The sequence below is a fragment of the Mercenaria mercenaria genome, chromosome 4 (genome assembly GCF_021730395.1).
Source record: "Mercenaria mercenaria strain notata chromosome 4, MADL_Memer_1, whole genome shotgun sequence".
NCBI lineage: Eukaryota > Metazoa > Mollusca > Bivalvia > Venerida > Veneridae > Mercenaria > Mercenaria mercenaria.
This window is the reverse complement of record NC_069364.1, coordinates 77,999,279-78,015,020: the sequence shown is the minus strand read 5'-3', so window position 1 is coordinate 78,015,020 and position 15,742 is coordinate 77,999,279. Positions and strand designations below refer to the sequence as shown.

Here is a 15,742-nt window from a genome sequence, read left to right as displayed (position 1 = left end):
TGAATCTTTTCCTAAGAACAATTATCTTTGAATAATTTTATGAATAAGAATCACTTATACATAAAAACAATTCCTTAATTTTGAGCACAGAAATATACTTATCCTAAGCAAAAATGGTAGAAAATACTGTTTCGATGTTCATGTATTACTTACTACTGACACTCAAGGGGCCCCCTCACCAGCCAAAACTTGGATAAAAATGGGACAAATAAATGGGATACCTGCCACATGCTCCCTGGAAAAAAACAACAAGTTATTGCCAAAGACCTCTGGTGAATTTCACAATGTATACTAAAAATAATCAATCGCGCCTTCGGTGTTTAATCATCTTATTTACTATTTTTTAAGATTTCCAGAATGCCTTAGGAATAGCACCATGAGTGCATAAGATAAAGAAGCATCTGAACTATGAACCATGTTAAATAAAGACGATACACCATCCGAAGGCCTTGATTATTATATATTCCTACATGCACCTTACAAGTTTTAATAAATATTTACACTGGACTTCATCCACCCCAGGCGAAATTTTATCCGCTGTCATGCGGCAATATGGTTGTCATAAATGCCATCATAATGCTCCTCTTACTGGTCTGCGCATCTACAGTTGTTTATCACAGATTCAAACACGGCTCAATTTGATATACAGTTAAACAAAGAATAAGTCAAGCTCTATATATTCTGTATTCAAACAACGGAGCGCGCGTACCGTAAAGTAGCACTATGACTTCAATATAATGCCTTCAAATGGCCTCATGACGTCCGACACATGTACTCTCGAGTAAATGAAGTCCAGCATAATAATTATTAAAATAATCAATGAGCATGTCCAGATGAAAACATCAAGGCATTCAGTGATTTATCGTCTGATTTAACACTGGTTCATCGTTCAGATGCTTCATTATTTAAGCCACTCGGCTAACGCCCTCATGTTTCAAATCCTACACATCCAAGACTCCGAACGCCTGGTAAATCAGAAGATAAACAACTCGAAGCCTGATTATTTTTAAAAATACAGAGCTTAATTCCTTCTTTGTTTTACAGGAAAATCAAACAATGCCCATAAAAAATCAGAGATATATTTTCCAAATTTCAGATTTTTTTTATGTAATAAATTATTTATATGAACTTCCTGTCTGACATTTGTGTGGACTTGTCTGATATAAATGAATTAAGTTAACACTTATTTTTAATAATAACAGCTTTTTAGGTAAAATCAAATGTAACAATTAGCAATATACCAATTGTTACTATTGATTCACATAAGACATTGCCTTCAATGAACTGTTTCATTTGAGGATGACTCGTTGTGGAAGACAGAACTGTATGTCTCTGCAAACCCTGAGCAGCACAAGGCATGAGTTTTCTGAAAATAGGTACTGTAAAGGAATATTTAGAGTCATTATCCTTCAGCTATAGCGCTATTGTTTACGATGATGGAAAAGTATTTAATAGTCGCGTGGTCCGGAGTTCGAATCACGACGTGGTCATCTTTTTTTTCTGATTTGAACTTTTAAAATATGTTAGAACAAAAATATCATATCTATTTCATAACATGATCAAACTTAAGTTTGAAAGAAGGTTACTTTTAGCCAAAACTGAGACAAGCTGCTTAAATGTAATATCACTTGTCCAACAGAAAAACATGTATTTCATGATTTCTGAAAAAAAACCTCCGTAAATGTATTTGTGCAAATTGCTAGTCTATGTTATAGTTCAATTATTTTCGAATTCATTTAAAAAAGGCTCAGTCACATGAGTATTGGCCTAGCAGTCAGTGCCATTGTCAAAGTTAGATATCACATTGGGTCCCAACAGGCAACAAGAATGACCAGATTTCCATGTGTAAAAGAACACAATGTTCCACTTAAAAAGAACCAAAAGTTAGTAACAACCCCAAATCACAGAGAAGCACAAACACATCCTTTGGTGAATTTATACTCTTCCAGATGCCGAAATGAGATCTTGTTGTAATCTTACTCATAAAACTGACTGACCACCGAATCATGGAGAAATTCCACAGGAACTGTGAAATCTTAAACATTTATTATAAATTCTAAATCACAATTTGATTATAAGAATATTTCCTGAAGCCATAAAAACACAGTAACAATACTACTAACAGAAATGGCACAGGATCCATTTTGCTTACAGTAATAGTAAAATTATCTTCCTTGACCTAGTAAAAGCAGAGACTTGTTCCCCTTGATTTTGTAAAAGAAATTGCTTACATTTCAAAAAGTATTTCAGCTGAAATAACCAAATGTCTCATTATTATCAGTAGCACATGATCTTTGCTAACATCATGGCCGAGTAATAGCAGAGTTTTCCCCCTTGATTTGGTGCAAAAAGAAATAATGCTTATAATTCAGAAAGTATTTTAGCTAGAATCACTAAACCTGACGATTCTTCAATAGCACCAATCTGACTGAAGTACATCTCCTATTACGCTACGCTTAGGATCTGAAGACGAACTATTGATAGCCTCATTCTGACAACCCTTAATTCCCCTAGCCAATCAGAAGGCTTACCTACGACATTTTGTTTATTTATTTTTATATCTATATTTAGCCTGGGTTTTTCCTATTTACAATTCTTATGACGACCACATCACAACTACGCCCTCATATTTTGACAGAACTCATATGTCATGGTACGCACTTGGTCACGTAAAGTGTCAGATAGCCAGTTAGCTCAGTCGATAGGGCATTTTGTAAAACGTGATAGAGTAAAGAAATAAGCGTGTCATGCATTAAAACTGAGTTAACGGTCACCGCGTGTTTCCATACACTGAAGACAGTTATTCAGTGTTATGTGTGATCGTTACTTTGTTTAAATTTCGATGTTTTTCCAAGAAAAAACTCGTAAGGATAAAATTACCGAGGCATTGACACAGTGTGCGTAACTAGTCTAAAAGCCAACGCACGTGACCGGTATCATATACACGGCAGATACTTTGTGATGTTTCCTCATTCTTTGACGGAATTCTATAAAATACAATGTGTCAAAGTGAATTACACGACACATATTCTCTGCTAAACAGTCTCAGTATTTTAAGAATATTCTGCCGCGGACCGAATGTGTACGTTATATGAACGCTGAGATCGAATTTCCCGCATGTGTAGTACCAAAAGGTCATGCGTGTTGGCCACGGATATTTCATTTCACTTATGTTGTCCTTCAATAAGCAACTACATTTTATAAAGTTATATGTTCTCTTCTGATGTAAACAAAATTTCATTTTGAAATGTTTTTTAAAAGACCGATTTGATAAACAGCGCCACTCTGGTTTTCTTTATCATCCGTGTTTGCCAGTCCATTTTTTTTCTTTTTCTTTTTTGCACAGTCAGGTTGCAAAGACGACTGTCTGCACCTGTTTCAACTGGAGCCCCAACAAATGAATCTTGTAATTTTTTCAATCAAGTAATTATAAAAAATATTTTGATCGGTTTTCCGTGTGATGTCTCATTAAATCAAAGACCTATAATGTACAATTATAGCTCTTTGATTAAATGCAGTGACCATTTGTTTTTTACCGTGATCAAACATAGCCTTTTGAAATAAACCATCCGTCGGATTCTAAATACAAAAGTGGATCCCCGTTGAAATGATCTGGATCCAGTCAGACATATTTGGAAACCAGTCAAAAATGTTTAAATACATTGCAGTCGGCTGTCTGCAAACATTAAAGGATGTGCCGCGCGAGCACTGACTGCGTCACGTGCTAATTACGGACTGATTATCAAAGTGACAATCAGACCGTTTGACACGTTTATTGATTATCTGAGGGTGCGACCAACAATTTCCTGCTTGGCAGTAGATGGTGTATTGAGATATCAGACCGAAATGTATACTTTTCTCCATTTTGACGGGACCGATTTTTTTCGTTTTTTCACTTCATGAATCGGTCTGAGAAGTCAAAAATCGGTCCAAAACCGACAAATTTCCGAAGCCCTGCTGTGGATATATTTGTCAAGTCTGTTGATAACACACTGAGCTAGCTTACTTTAGGCTATATTAATTGACACATATAAAATTCTTAATGATTACCTCCCTTTTTTGCCTCATGTAGTGCTTTAAGCACTGGTATTTTGCAATAGGGGTAAAATGGACTTAGGGGTGTGGTCATGACTTTTTGTTACAGTAAGACTGTAATTATTGTCATTATTGATATTGTTAAACTAATTATTATTTTTATTATGTACAATGCCATTGATTAAATCATTGTATAAAAATGGTGTTTAATCAATTTATTCAGTTTTTTTTTCATTTTCTTGGCTCTAATGGTATAAGTTGATGAGTAATATTGAAAATTAGAGATTTTCCAACTAATAATGCAGTTATGCATAACATAAATTTTAAATGAATAGTTACTTCATCTGCATTAAACACAAAATTTAAAGCAATGTGCTTATGGCACAATGATAAAGCACATTGTTTTGCTGATTCATAGCTTTATATTTTTTCACACAATGAAAAGAAATGTTAATGGAGGAATGACACATCAAACAAAGGGGTATGTTTAGACTATAATTTATTTATCTACTGGTTTCAGTCCTTCATCAGGATAACAGGTCATTAAATAATAACTAGAGCTATCACTAAAGGTGATGAATGTACCCCCCGCATGCACTGACACAGTACATTGCAATCTGACACACACAAGACTGCATAATTATGTGGACTGTATGTATATAGACTGTATGTAACAAAAAACAAAGTCCCATAACTATGCAGAATATTTATCTAAAAGAATGTAACATGCACCATGCACAACTAAGGTTGGTACTGATCACTTGTGTGAAGTTTCATTAAATTGTGTGCAAGGGTTTGGTAGATTAGGCACGCACAAGATTGCATATGCAGACTGTATGTACATAGTATGTTAACAAGAAACAAAGTCCCATAACTCTGCAATTTTTGTCGCTGAAAGAACCTAACATGCCCCATGCACAACTACTGTTGTTACTGATCAGTTGTGTGAAGTTTCATTAAATTGTGTCAAGGGGATGAGGAGAGATGGTGTGCACAAGATTGTGTCTATGTATATAGTATAGTAACAAAAAAAACAAAGTCCCATAACTCTGCAAAATTTTTTTCTGAAAGAACCTAACATGCTCCATGCACAACTACTGTTGTTACAGATCACTTGTGTGAAGTTTCATTAAATTGTGTCAAGGGGATGAGGAGAGATGGTGCGCACAAGATTGTGTCTATGTATATAGTATAGTAACAAAAAAACAAAGTCCCATAACTCTGCAAATTTTTTTTCTAAAAGAACCTAACATGCCCCATGCACAACTACTGTTGGTACTGATCACTTGTGTGAAGTTTCATTAAATTGTGTCAAGGGGATGAGGAGAGATGGTGCGCACAAGATTGTGTCTATGTATATAGTATAGTAACAAAAAAACAAAGTCCCATAACTCTGCAAATTTTTTTTCTAAAAGAACCTAACATGCCCCATGCACAACTACTGTTGGTACTAATCACTTGTGTGAAGTTTCATTAAATTCTGTCAAGGGGATAAGGAGAGATGGTGCGCACAAGATTGCGTCTACGGACACACAGACAACCTGAAACCAGTATACCCCCCCTTACAACTTTGTTGTCGGTGGGTACAATGAAGTGGGTATTTTTCCAGTCTTATACCAACATAATTCATTCTTACCCTTGCTTGTTGTCAGCAGATCTGACTATGTCTACAACATATCCTGGCCCAGATGGTAATGTGGTGGCTACACTGTATTTCAGTTGAAACGCAAAGTTGGTTTTCTCCTCAAAAACACCGTTCTTCATGACACCCCATCTGGTCTTGTTCCGAGACAGGATGACTTCACTGACTACCTGAAAATATATGAAGCAAATTAGGGATAGACATTTCCATGTTTCAGTTTATTTCCATGGATTCACAGGAATTTCATAATTAGCCATTTTCTTCACAAGTTTTTATAATACAAAGATACCAATTTACTATTGAAAAGTCGTCAAAATCATCTATAAATGGTTGAAATTTAATCTTCTTTCCCCATAATGAAGGGATTCAAAGTCAGATCACTTAGAATTCATGACATTGTCCAGTGAAGTAGTTTTTCCAGATTTGTTTGCATTTCAAACCCTGTTTTTAGAAGTGGTAGTTTCATGCAATGTTTATGACATTATTTATTTTCCTAAAATTAGAAATTTATTTAAGTAACAAAAAGATCCACAGAGTTTGGTACCTTTTAGGGATATATATATTTTTTTTTATTATAACTCACCTTCAAGATGAAAGTATAAAGCTGAGTATTTCTTTTGATTTTACTATAACTACATATTTTTAAGGGATTTTAGCAGTTGCAAGTGCATTGGAATTGGGAAGTTGCAAAATTAATATATTTTAATGGATTTCAGCAGCTACAAATCTATATGATTTGAGAAGTTTAAAATGTATTGGAATGGTTTACATATTGGATTGGCAAAGTTACAAATATATTGGATTGAAGACATTGAACAATTACATATTAAGTGTGGATTCAGTTATATTGAATTGGTACAACAGTTTCTGTATTGTAGTAAGAGTATATATAGTGAATTACATCATATGGGATTTGCAAATACAAATGTATGGTATTCCACATAAAAATATAGAATATGAACAAATGCAAATGTATGGTATTCCACATAAAAATATAGAATATGAGCAAATGCAAATGTATGGTATTTCACATAAAAATATAGAATATGAACAAATGCAAATGTATGGTATTTCACATAAAAATATAGAATATGAACAAATGCAAATGTAATGGTTCCGTTTCAGCTGTTGGAAATGTATGGTATTTAAGTACTTACCAGAAACAAAAACAACTGTGTTATTACAAATATGTGGAATAATTAGTAGCTTAATTTGAATGGTCACAATTTTTAAATGTTTTGATTGAAGCTTATCCTTAGCCCTTACAATGCTAAATTTCTATAATGAACAGTCCATCTTTCAATTTGGACAGTACCATTAACTGTTTAAAGGGGTGCTTACCAAAAAGATACTGACTGTATAGCAAACTGTGCAGATCATGATCAGACTGCATGGATGTGCTCTTGAACTACACTGGTTGCAAAAGCAGAATCAGTTGTTTCCAGCATGGTAAGGGTTTAAGGGAATTATTTTAGAAACTGTTCTTTTTAAATATAATCTGTGAGGATACTTGAAAGATTATATGATTTTCTTAACTATTAACTTACAGTAAGAAAATATGACAGTGAGGAAAACTCACATATCAGTTGGGAAACAGTTTGTTTTAAAATGCAGAAACGGTTCAAGCCAGCCACCTTACTAATTTCTTAAACCAAAAAAAACATTTTGAATTTACATATAATTTATTAGAAAATTCCAGTGACATTTACATGGATAAAGTGATTACTTCTAATCTTAGAGGCAGACAATAGACAACTTGTCAGTTGACAAGTGCCCAATATCAAATACTTGTTAAATGCAAAATTCAAAATATGATGATAAATGCTGAATACTAAATGCCATACACCTAGTGCTATGTATGAAATATTTGATTAGAACTGCCAAAATAAAACAATACTTACTGTCAAATTTTCAAAGTTGTGAGCTAAGGATATGTATAATCTTATTTATATTAAAATCTCTCATAGGATGTATCTTTTTCTGTAACTCATGAGTGTACCTTTCAATCATCAACATAATTTTCTACAACAGTCAGATTTGGATTAACAATCCTACTAACCTGGGACTGAAACTGCTTATATTTCTGGCCCAACTGAATAGCATGGTATCACACCTTGGGTTAAAGTTTTGCATGCAAGTATATATGGCTATTATCTAAAGGCATATATCTTTGAAACTTATTTTTTCTTTTTCTAGGTCAATTACCAACCTCACTTGGTCAAGTCCCATAACTCTGACATGTAATTTGGCCAAATTATGCACCCTTTGGTTCTTTGAAAATCCTGGTTAAAATCTTACATGCAAGTTACTTTCTCCTAAGTGCAGGTATTGAATTGAAACTTCACATGTTTATCCTTGGTTATAAATCTAGGTTAAAGCTTCAAGTCCCATAACTCTGACATGCATTTTGCCCTAATTATGCCCCCTATTGGACTTTAACTTTTGCATGCAAGTTACTTCAAAACTGTGCAGTTACTGGATTGAAACTACTCTAACATTTAGGGTACCGGGTAATATTCCTGCTTTTGGGACAACAATTCAAACAGTCCAGCATTGTCTTACAGACAGCTCATTTAAAGGTCAATGTTCTGTGTAGCAGCTATGTGTGCCATGCTACTTGGCTGACTATTTGAAGGAGTGGGGTGGAGTGGTGGTCTGTGATTTTACTTGGAGCCAATAATTTTTTGCTTTTCTGATTTTTTTCCAGAAAGACAGAATATGTTTTTGCAGAGTGATCAAAAGACAATTCTTTTCATTTCAAAATATTTGTTATATTGTTTGGTTATTCAAAATTAACATTTGCAATAAAGTCATTATTGAATATTTTCCTAAGTACATTTTGATCTTTGAACAATTTTTTGAATAAGAAGCACTTAGACATAAATAACAATTCCTTATTTTGAGCACAGTAATATACTTATCTAAGCAAAAAATGGTAGAAAATACTGTTTCGAATGTTCATATATTACTTACTACTGACACTCAAGGGGCTCACCAGCCAAAACTGGATGTAAAATGGGACAAATAAAGGGGTTCGGCCACATGCTCCCTTGGAAAAAAACAACAATTATATTGCCAAAGACCTCTGGTGAATTTCACAATGTATATCTAAAAAATAATCAAGGCCTTCGGGTGGTTAATCATCTTATTTACTATTGTTTAGATTTCAGATGCTTAGGAATTGAACCATGAGGGCATTAGATAAAGAAGCATCTGAACTATGAACCATGGTAAATAAGACGATAAACCACCCGAAGGCCTTGATTATTTTTATTCCGACATGCTCATTGACATGTTTTAATAAATATTACACTGGACTTCATTCACCCCAGGAGTAATTTATCCGACGTCATGCGGCAATATGGTGTCATAAATGACATCATAATGCTCTCTTACTGGTCTGCGCATCTACCGTTGTTTATCACAGATTCTAACACGGCTCAATTTGATTTTCAGTTAAACAAAGAAGAAAATCAAGCTCTATATATTCTGTGATAAACAACGGTTGACGCGCGGACCGGTAAGAGAGCACTATGACGTTAAGTATGACGTCAAATTGCCGCATGACGTCCGACACATTACTCCTCGCGTAAATGAAGTCCAGCATAATATTTATCAAAATATATCAATGAACATGTCAGAATGAAAACAATCAAGGCCTTCTTGTGATTTATTGTCTGATTTACCACGGTTCATCATTCAGATGCTTCAGTATTTAACCACTCGGGCTAACGCCCTCATGGTTCAATTCCTACACATCCAAACTCTGAACCCTGGTAAATCAGATGATAAACAACTCGAAGGCCTTGATTATTTGTTAAATATACAGAGCTTAATTTCCTTCTTTGTTTAACTGGAAATCAAATCAAGCCATGTAATAATCTGAGATATATTTTCCCAAATTTCAGATTTTTTTTAATATAATAAATTATTTATTGAACTTCCCTGTCTGACATTTGTGTGTGACTTGTCTGATATAAATGCATTAAAGTTTACACATATTTTTAATAATAACTGCTTTTAGGTAAATCAAATGTTACAATTAGCAATATACCATTTGTACTTGTGAGTCTCATATGACATTGCCATGCAATGAACTGTTTCATGTGAGGATGCTCGTTGTGGAAGACAGAACTGTATGTCTCTGCAAAAGCCTGTGCAGACACGAAGGCATGGTTTCTGAAAATAGGTAGTTGTAAAGATAACTATTCATTTTTATACTCGAGTAAAACTTTTATAGTTGAAACACTGAAAAATTAGAGAATGATAATAATAAAGAATTTTTATATTACTGTCACTTTTTTCCTTCATACATACCACAAAACACAAGTTGTTGCAATGACCTCTGTAATATCTGTCAGTGCAAGGTCAGTTGGCTTAAAGCAGCATGACTCCAGATCATTTGACAACAAAATTTATTTTTTTTAAATTATGTTTCTTGAAATAAATGCTATATTTCTTAAGAAGGCTTTAAAACTTAATTACTGACAAACTTTGTTACGGAAACACACGAGAATTTGCTGTTTTTACTACTTTTTACGACAAAAATTGAAAAGTGTTTGTCACGCTTTTACTCCAGGTAAACTGTCTCAGTTATAATTATCTATATTTTGGAGTCATTATCACTACTTCAGCTATAGCGCTATTGGTTACGACGATGGGAAAATGTCTTTATTGTCGCAGTGGTCCGGAGTTCGATTCCCGACGCGGTCATCTTTTTTTCTTGATTTGGAACTTTTAAAATATGTTAGAAATAAAAATTCATATTCTATGTTCATAATATGATCAAACTTCAGTTTGAAAGAAAGATTATCTTTTAGCCAAATGTGGAGGCATGCTGCTTTAAAAGTAAGATCACTTTGTCCAACAGAAACATGTATTTCATGATTTCTGAAATAAAACCTCTGTAAATGAATTTGTGCAAATTGCTAGTCTTTGTATAGTTCAATTATGTTTGATTTCATGAAATAAAGCACAGTCACATGAGTATTGGCCTGCAGGTCAGTGGCCATGGTCAAAGTTTGGATATCACATTTGGTCCCAAACAGGCAACATGAATGTCCAGAGTTTCCATGTGTAAAAGAAAACATTGTTCCACTTAAAAAGAAACAAAATGTTAGTAACAAACCCCAATTCACAGAGAAGCTCAAACACATCTTTGGTGAAGTAGACTCTTCCAGATGCAGAAATGAGATCTTGTTGTAACCTTGACTCATAAAACTGACTGTCACAGGAATCTTGGTGAAATTCACAGGAATCTTGGTGAAATCTGAAACATTTATTATAAATACTAAATCACATTTGGTTAAAAGATTATTTCCTGAAAGCCATAAAAACAAAGTAACAATTCTAATAACAGAAATGCACAGGTTCCATTTTGCTTACAGTATAGTATTATCTTCCTTGACCTAGTAAAAGCAGAGACTTGTTCCCCTTGATTTTGTAAAAGAAATTGCTTACATTTCAAAAAGTATTTCAGCTGAAATAACCAAATGTCTCATTATTATCAGTAGCACATGATCTTTGCTAACATCATGGCCGAGTAATAGCAGAGTTTTCCCCCTTGATTTGGTGCAAAAAGAAATAATGCTTATAATTCAGAAAGTATTTTAGCTAGAATCACTAAACCTGACGATTCTTCAATAGCACCAATCTGACTGAAGTACATCTCCTATTACGCTACGCTTAGGATCTGAAGACGAACTATTGATAGCCTCATTCTGACAACCCTTAATTCCCCTAGCCAATCAGAAGGCTTACTTACGACATTTTGTTTATTTATTTTTATATCTATATTTAGCCTTGGCTTTTCCTATTTACAATTCTTATGACGACCACATCACAACTATGCCCTCATATTTTGAGAGAACTCATATGTCATGGTACGCACTTGGTCACGTAAAGTGTCAGATAGCCAGTTAGCTCAGTCGATAGGGCATTTGCCCTGTAAGCAAGGGAACCGGGGTTTGAGCCCTGGACTGACTGCACATTTTTCTTACTCTTTGACATTCAACGCTATATTGATGGTTCAGCCAAATGCTTGTTGAAACAAGTCGTCTGATTGATTCAAATAAAATCAAAGCACTGAATGTACTGGAGGATCGATTGTCTCTGAACAACACAGATTGTACACATTATGTGTAAATATCAGCAAAACCTTTCCTAGTGTAAAAATGTACACAAAGTTTGACATTTAACCATATTTGTGAACTTTACTTTTGATGCAGGAACGGACGGCTTGCCTTTTGCATTCAGTAATCATATTTCACCATCCTATGACCTATCACAGCAGTATCTTGAATGGTAATCGAGAAGTAGATTTTAACAAAACTGAACTGAAAATTCAAATTTAAGCTTGCACAACAGGTGATATTAAGTTAAACGCACTTTTTGTGAAATCAATTCCATATTTATTCATTGTCTGTAAACAATATTATTGTTGAATATAACAATACAATCATATTAAAGCTATGTATATTGTATAGCTTTTGACTTTGGTATATTAGTGGTGGGTGTTACACTATAATTTTTACATTTCCCTTTTAGTCACTTTTTACGCAGAGCAGGTATGTTTTTATCCAGTCTACATTTTTTATACCCAGTAGTAAAATACTCTCCACTGGGACTTGATCCCAGACCTCCTTCTACATGGTGTAAGAAGCATTCTTACATTGAAATATGGAGAGGATTTAGCAAAATATTGTAATACTTGAAATACAATATCAGAAGAATTCAAAACAAATGTACACACATTAGAATGACAAAGTGAAAATGTATTGTTATGCCTACATGTATTTTCCTCCATCTATTTTATTTCAAGAAATTGAAAATCATGAGATTAATCCAAAATTAAATTCTTCAACCAAATGCAAGTTTAAGAAATTACCTATGTAATTATTTTGAAATAGGATGAAAATTCTTCATAAATACTTTTAGGTCTGTTGTGCAGCATTTTTTAAACCTATAGTTCTCTTGTAAAACTAGAAATACTTCAGTCACACTGGTAAAATTCACTAAAACTGAGTTGTAAGAACATACAAATTGGACACTGACTGTTTTTGGCAATCAGGAACATAAAGCAAAAGCACTTAAATGCAGTGCCACCTGCAATTTCAAAGGTGAATATTCATGCAAAGTTACATCAAAATCCAACCATGCATGAAGAAGAACTTAAATTGAAATTTGACCCCCAACTGTGACCTTGATCTTTGAGATAGGAACAAGGGGTTTATGCATGTCATATCTTCTAACTTAGATAAACATTCATGCTAAATATAAACAAGATGCATGTAAAAGTTATGATCCAGACAAAATCGGACGATCGCACAGACGAACAGATGCACACACAAACATCTACTCCCCAAAATGATGACTAAGTCCAGCTAGCCAAGCTCATCGCAGACAACTCATTTCTGTTGTTCAGAAGCTTACTGTTTCTTTTATATTTTTGCTTAATCTAGAATTTACACATGTTCAGTTAAAGTTTACTCAGGAACCAATGCTTTTCTAAAATCTTGTTTCGAATCAAAATTTTGTTTACACATAAGTATCAATATCTTTAGTAAATACATTGTAACAAGTATCAGTAAGTTTCTTCATTAAGAGAGCCGCGTCATGAGAAAACCAACATAGTGGCTTTCCGACCAGCATGAATCCTGACCAGACTCAGGGCGGATATTCGCAGGCTGTCCGGTCACCGGAGAGCGCGTCAAAATAATTTGACGTTCATACTGTTTTATATTTGTGATACTCCTGGCAATCTTAACATCAAAACTTTGAAGGACCAAAATAATGGAAGATATAATTGTTTGTTTTGGGTTTAACGCTGTTTTTCAACAGTATTTCAGTCACGTAACGACAGTTAACCTAACCAGTGTTCCTGGATTCTGTACCAGTACAAACCCATTCTCCGCAAGTAACTGCCAACTTCCCCACATGAATCAGAGGAGGACTAATTATTTCATACACAATGTCGTTTATCAAATAGTCACGGAGAACATACGGCCTGCCCGAGGATCGAACTCACAACCCCGCGATCCGTAAACTAACGCTCTTACCTACTGAGCTAAGCGGGCTGGCTGGAAGATATAAATAAAAAATTACACAGTCATGTAAAGTTATTGGTTTTATCACTTAGGCGAAAAAAAAAAACATTGTTTGTTTCTGGTATCCCGACCTACCCTAAATTTTTCACCCGACCCTAAATTAATGTTTTTTATGGCCTTTGAGAATATTTTTAACTTTTTAACAAAAAGATGCAAAACTGCACTTTTTAAACTTTAAATATGCCCAGTGATGTTGGTAATCAACTTACTGATGCTCTTAAGGCATAATCCCCTTATTTGTTTTCATTTTTTGAACAAAAATAATTTCCGAAAAGTCTCTCTGATAAAAAAAAAAAAAATCAAAAAAAAAAAATTTCCGAATTACCCACCCTATTTTTTTTTTTTTAGCATGTTACCGGAAACAAAGAATTTTTTTAGGCCTAACTCACTTGTGAAGTAACAGTAGATGTTAATCGTGTACAGTACATACATAGGTTTAAATCACCATAACATTTGTAATTTTGGATATTATTTGATAATTTTTACATAAATCAATCAGGAATTGAATCCCCTTTTGATACAATGTAAGTTGCATTTGAATTTGTTGCCAATTCCGTGCAAAAATTGGCATTTAAACCTATAGCATGTGACGCATCAGCAGCGATGAAAGTTTCATTGGAATCGCTTCAACTATTTTGGTCTTTTGAGTGTTTGACGTGAGTGGGGATATTGCCCATGTGAAACAAATATCTCAATATTTCTGAGGAAAAGTCAAATTAGTTTGACTACTGAACGCCGAGAACTCAGGCTAGTAGTAGACATCCAGTTACCTGATGACGAGACACTTTCAATGATAAAATATATATATAGCAATTTGTACACCATAATCAGAAGCTTTTCTTAAATTCATATTTGTCTCGGAACTGATTGATGAAAATAATTAACGTTTCCTTCAGTCAAAGAACTATAAAATACAAAGAATGGCAACTGGAGATACTTCCGCATCATCGCATATATGCGCGTTATCTTATTTCAAAGCGTTTGCCAACTTGATCAATTGTGATCAAATCAACAGACGCTTACCTGAAGTATAAAACAGACGGTACGCCTGGTCCTAATATCGAGTCCATTTTTCAATCAACAACTGTTGATTTGCCAGACTTCCTGTCATAAGTTCATTTCTTCCCCATGTAGAAAATACTCATAACAATAAAAAAAAAAAAAAACACCATTATTATTGTAAACAAACATCCGAAATTAATCTAATTTCAAAGCATTTGCCCACTTAATTAATAGTGATCAATGGACGCTTACAACGAAATCTCATTCAGTAGTCACGGGATGTTGGAAATATTTGTTCTATATGCCTTTCAAATTGCCAATCTATTTATTTTTTTTAGCTCTTTGCTCCAGTAAATAAGGCATGGAGTGTGCTCATGACTTGTTGTAATTATTCAGAATTACAAATAAAACATTTACAAAAACCGTGATAACAACTAATCATAATTTTTACAAGCAATTACTTTATACACTTGCTTTACAGTACATAATACGTACATGTTACTTATTGTATATTAAGTAACGGATCTCTAACCAATTCCATTAAAATTGGGGACGAACTGACTGGGGCGAAATTACGCCTTCATCCTGCATAAACAGATATTAACAAACTACAGCAGAGTCTAGAGCATTTACAGATTAAATCAGCATGTCTGTTGTAAAATAAAGTTATGATTTGCCTGTTGATTTGAAAAGTTGGAATGAGATACTAAACTCTTTTTGTTCGTAGAAAAATTATTTCTGACATGTTTGCAAAGGACGTAAATGAAACGAAGGGAGGTAACTTTTTAAAGACGAATCGAACTACAGCTGTTTTCCTTGCTATCTTGGACCAAAGGTGTCCGGCACATGAATGGATTGAGTTTAATGACTTATTTTTGAGTCCTAGAGCCATAATTATGAAAAAATCCATTGTGTACACTACGGTAGCGCTTTCATACTGTCGCACTGACGGAATGTG

At 34.1% G+C, this 15,742-nt stretch overlaps 1 long non-coding RNA gene across 2 annotated transcripts; it reads right to left on the bottom strand.

Moving 5' to 3' along the window:
• Positions 1-4,714: 4,714 nt before the first annotated feature.
• On the bottom strand, positions 4,715-15,536 carry LOC123544354 (uncharacterized). 2 transcript variants are annotated; one of them, XR_008370703.1, is made up of 4 exons: positions 15,497-15,536; positions 10,806-10,946; positions 9,732-9,856; positions 4,715-5,847 (listed from the first exon to the last, which is right to left on the bottom strand). It is a non-coding gene; the product is annotated as an uncharacterized LOC123544354 (long non-coding RNA). The 2 variants fall into 2 exon arrangements; XR_008370702.1 differs by having other exon boundaries at positions 15,280-15,530.
• Between the last annotated feature and the right edge of the window lie 206 nt (positions 15,537-15,742).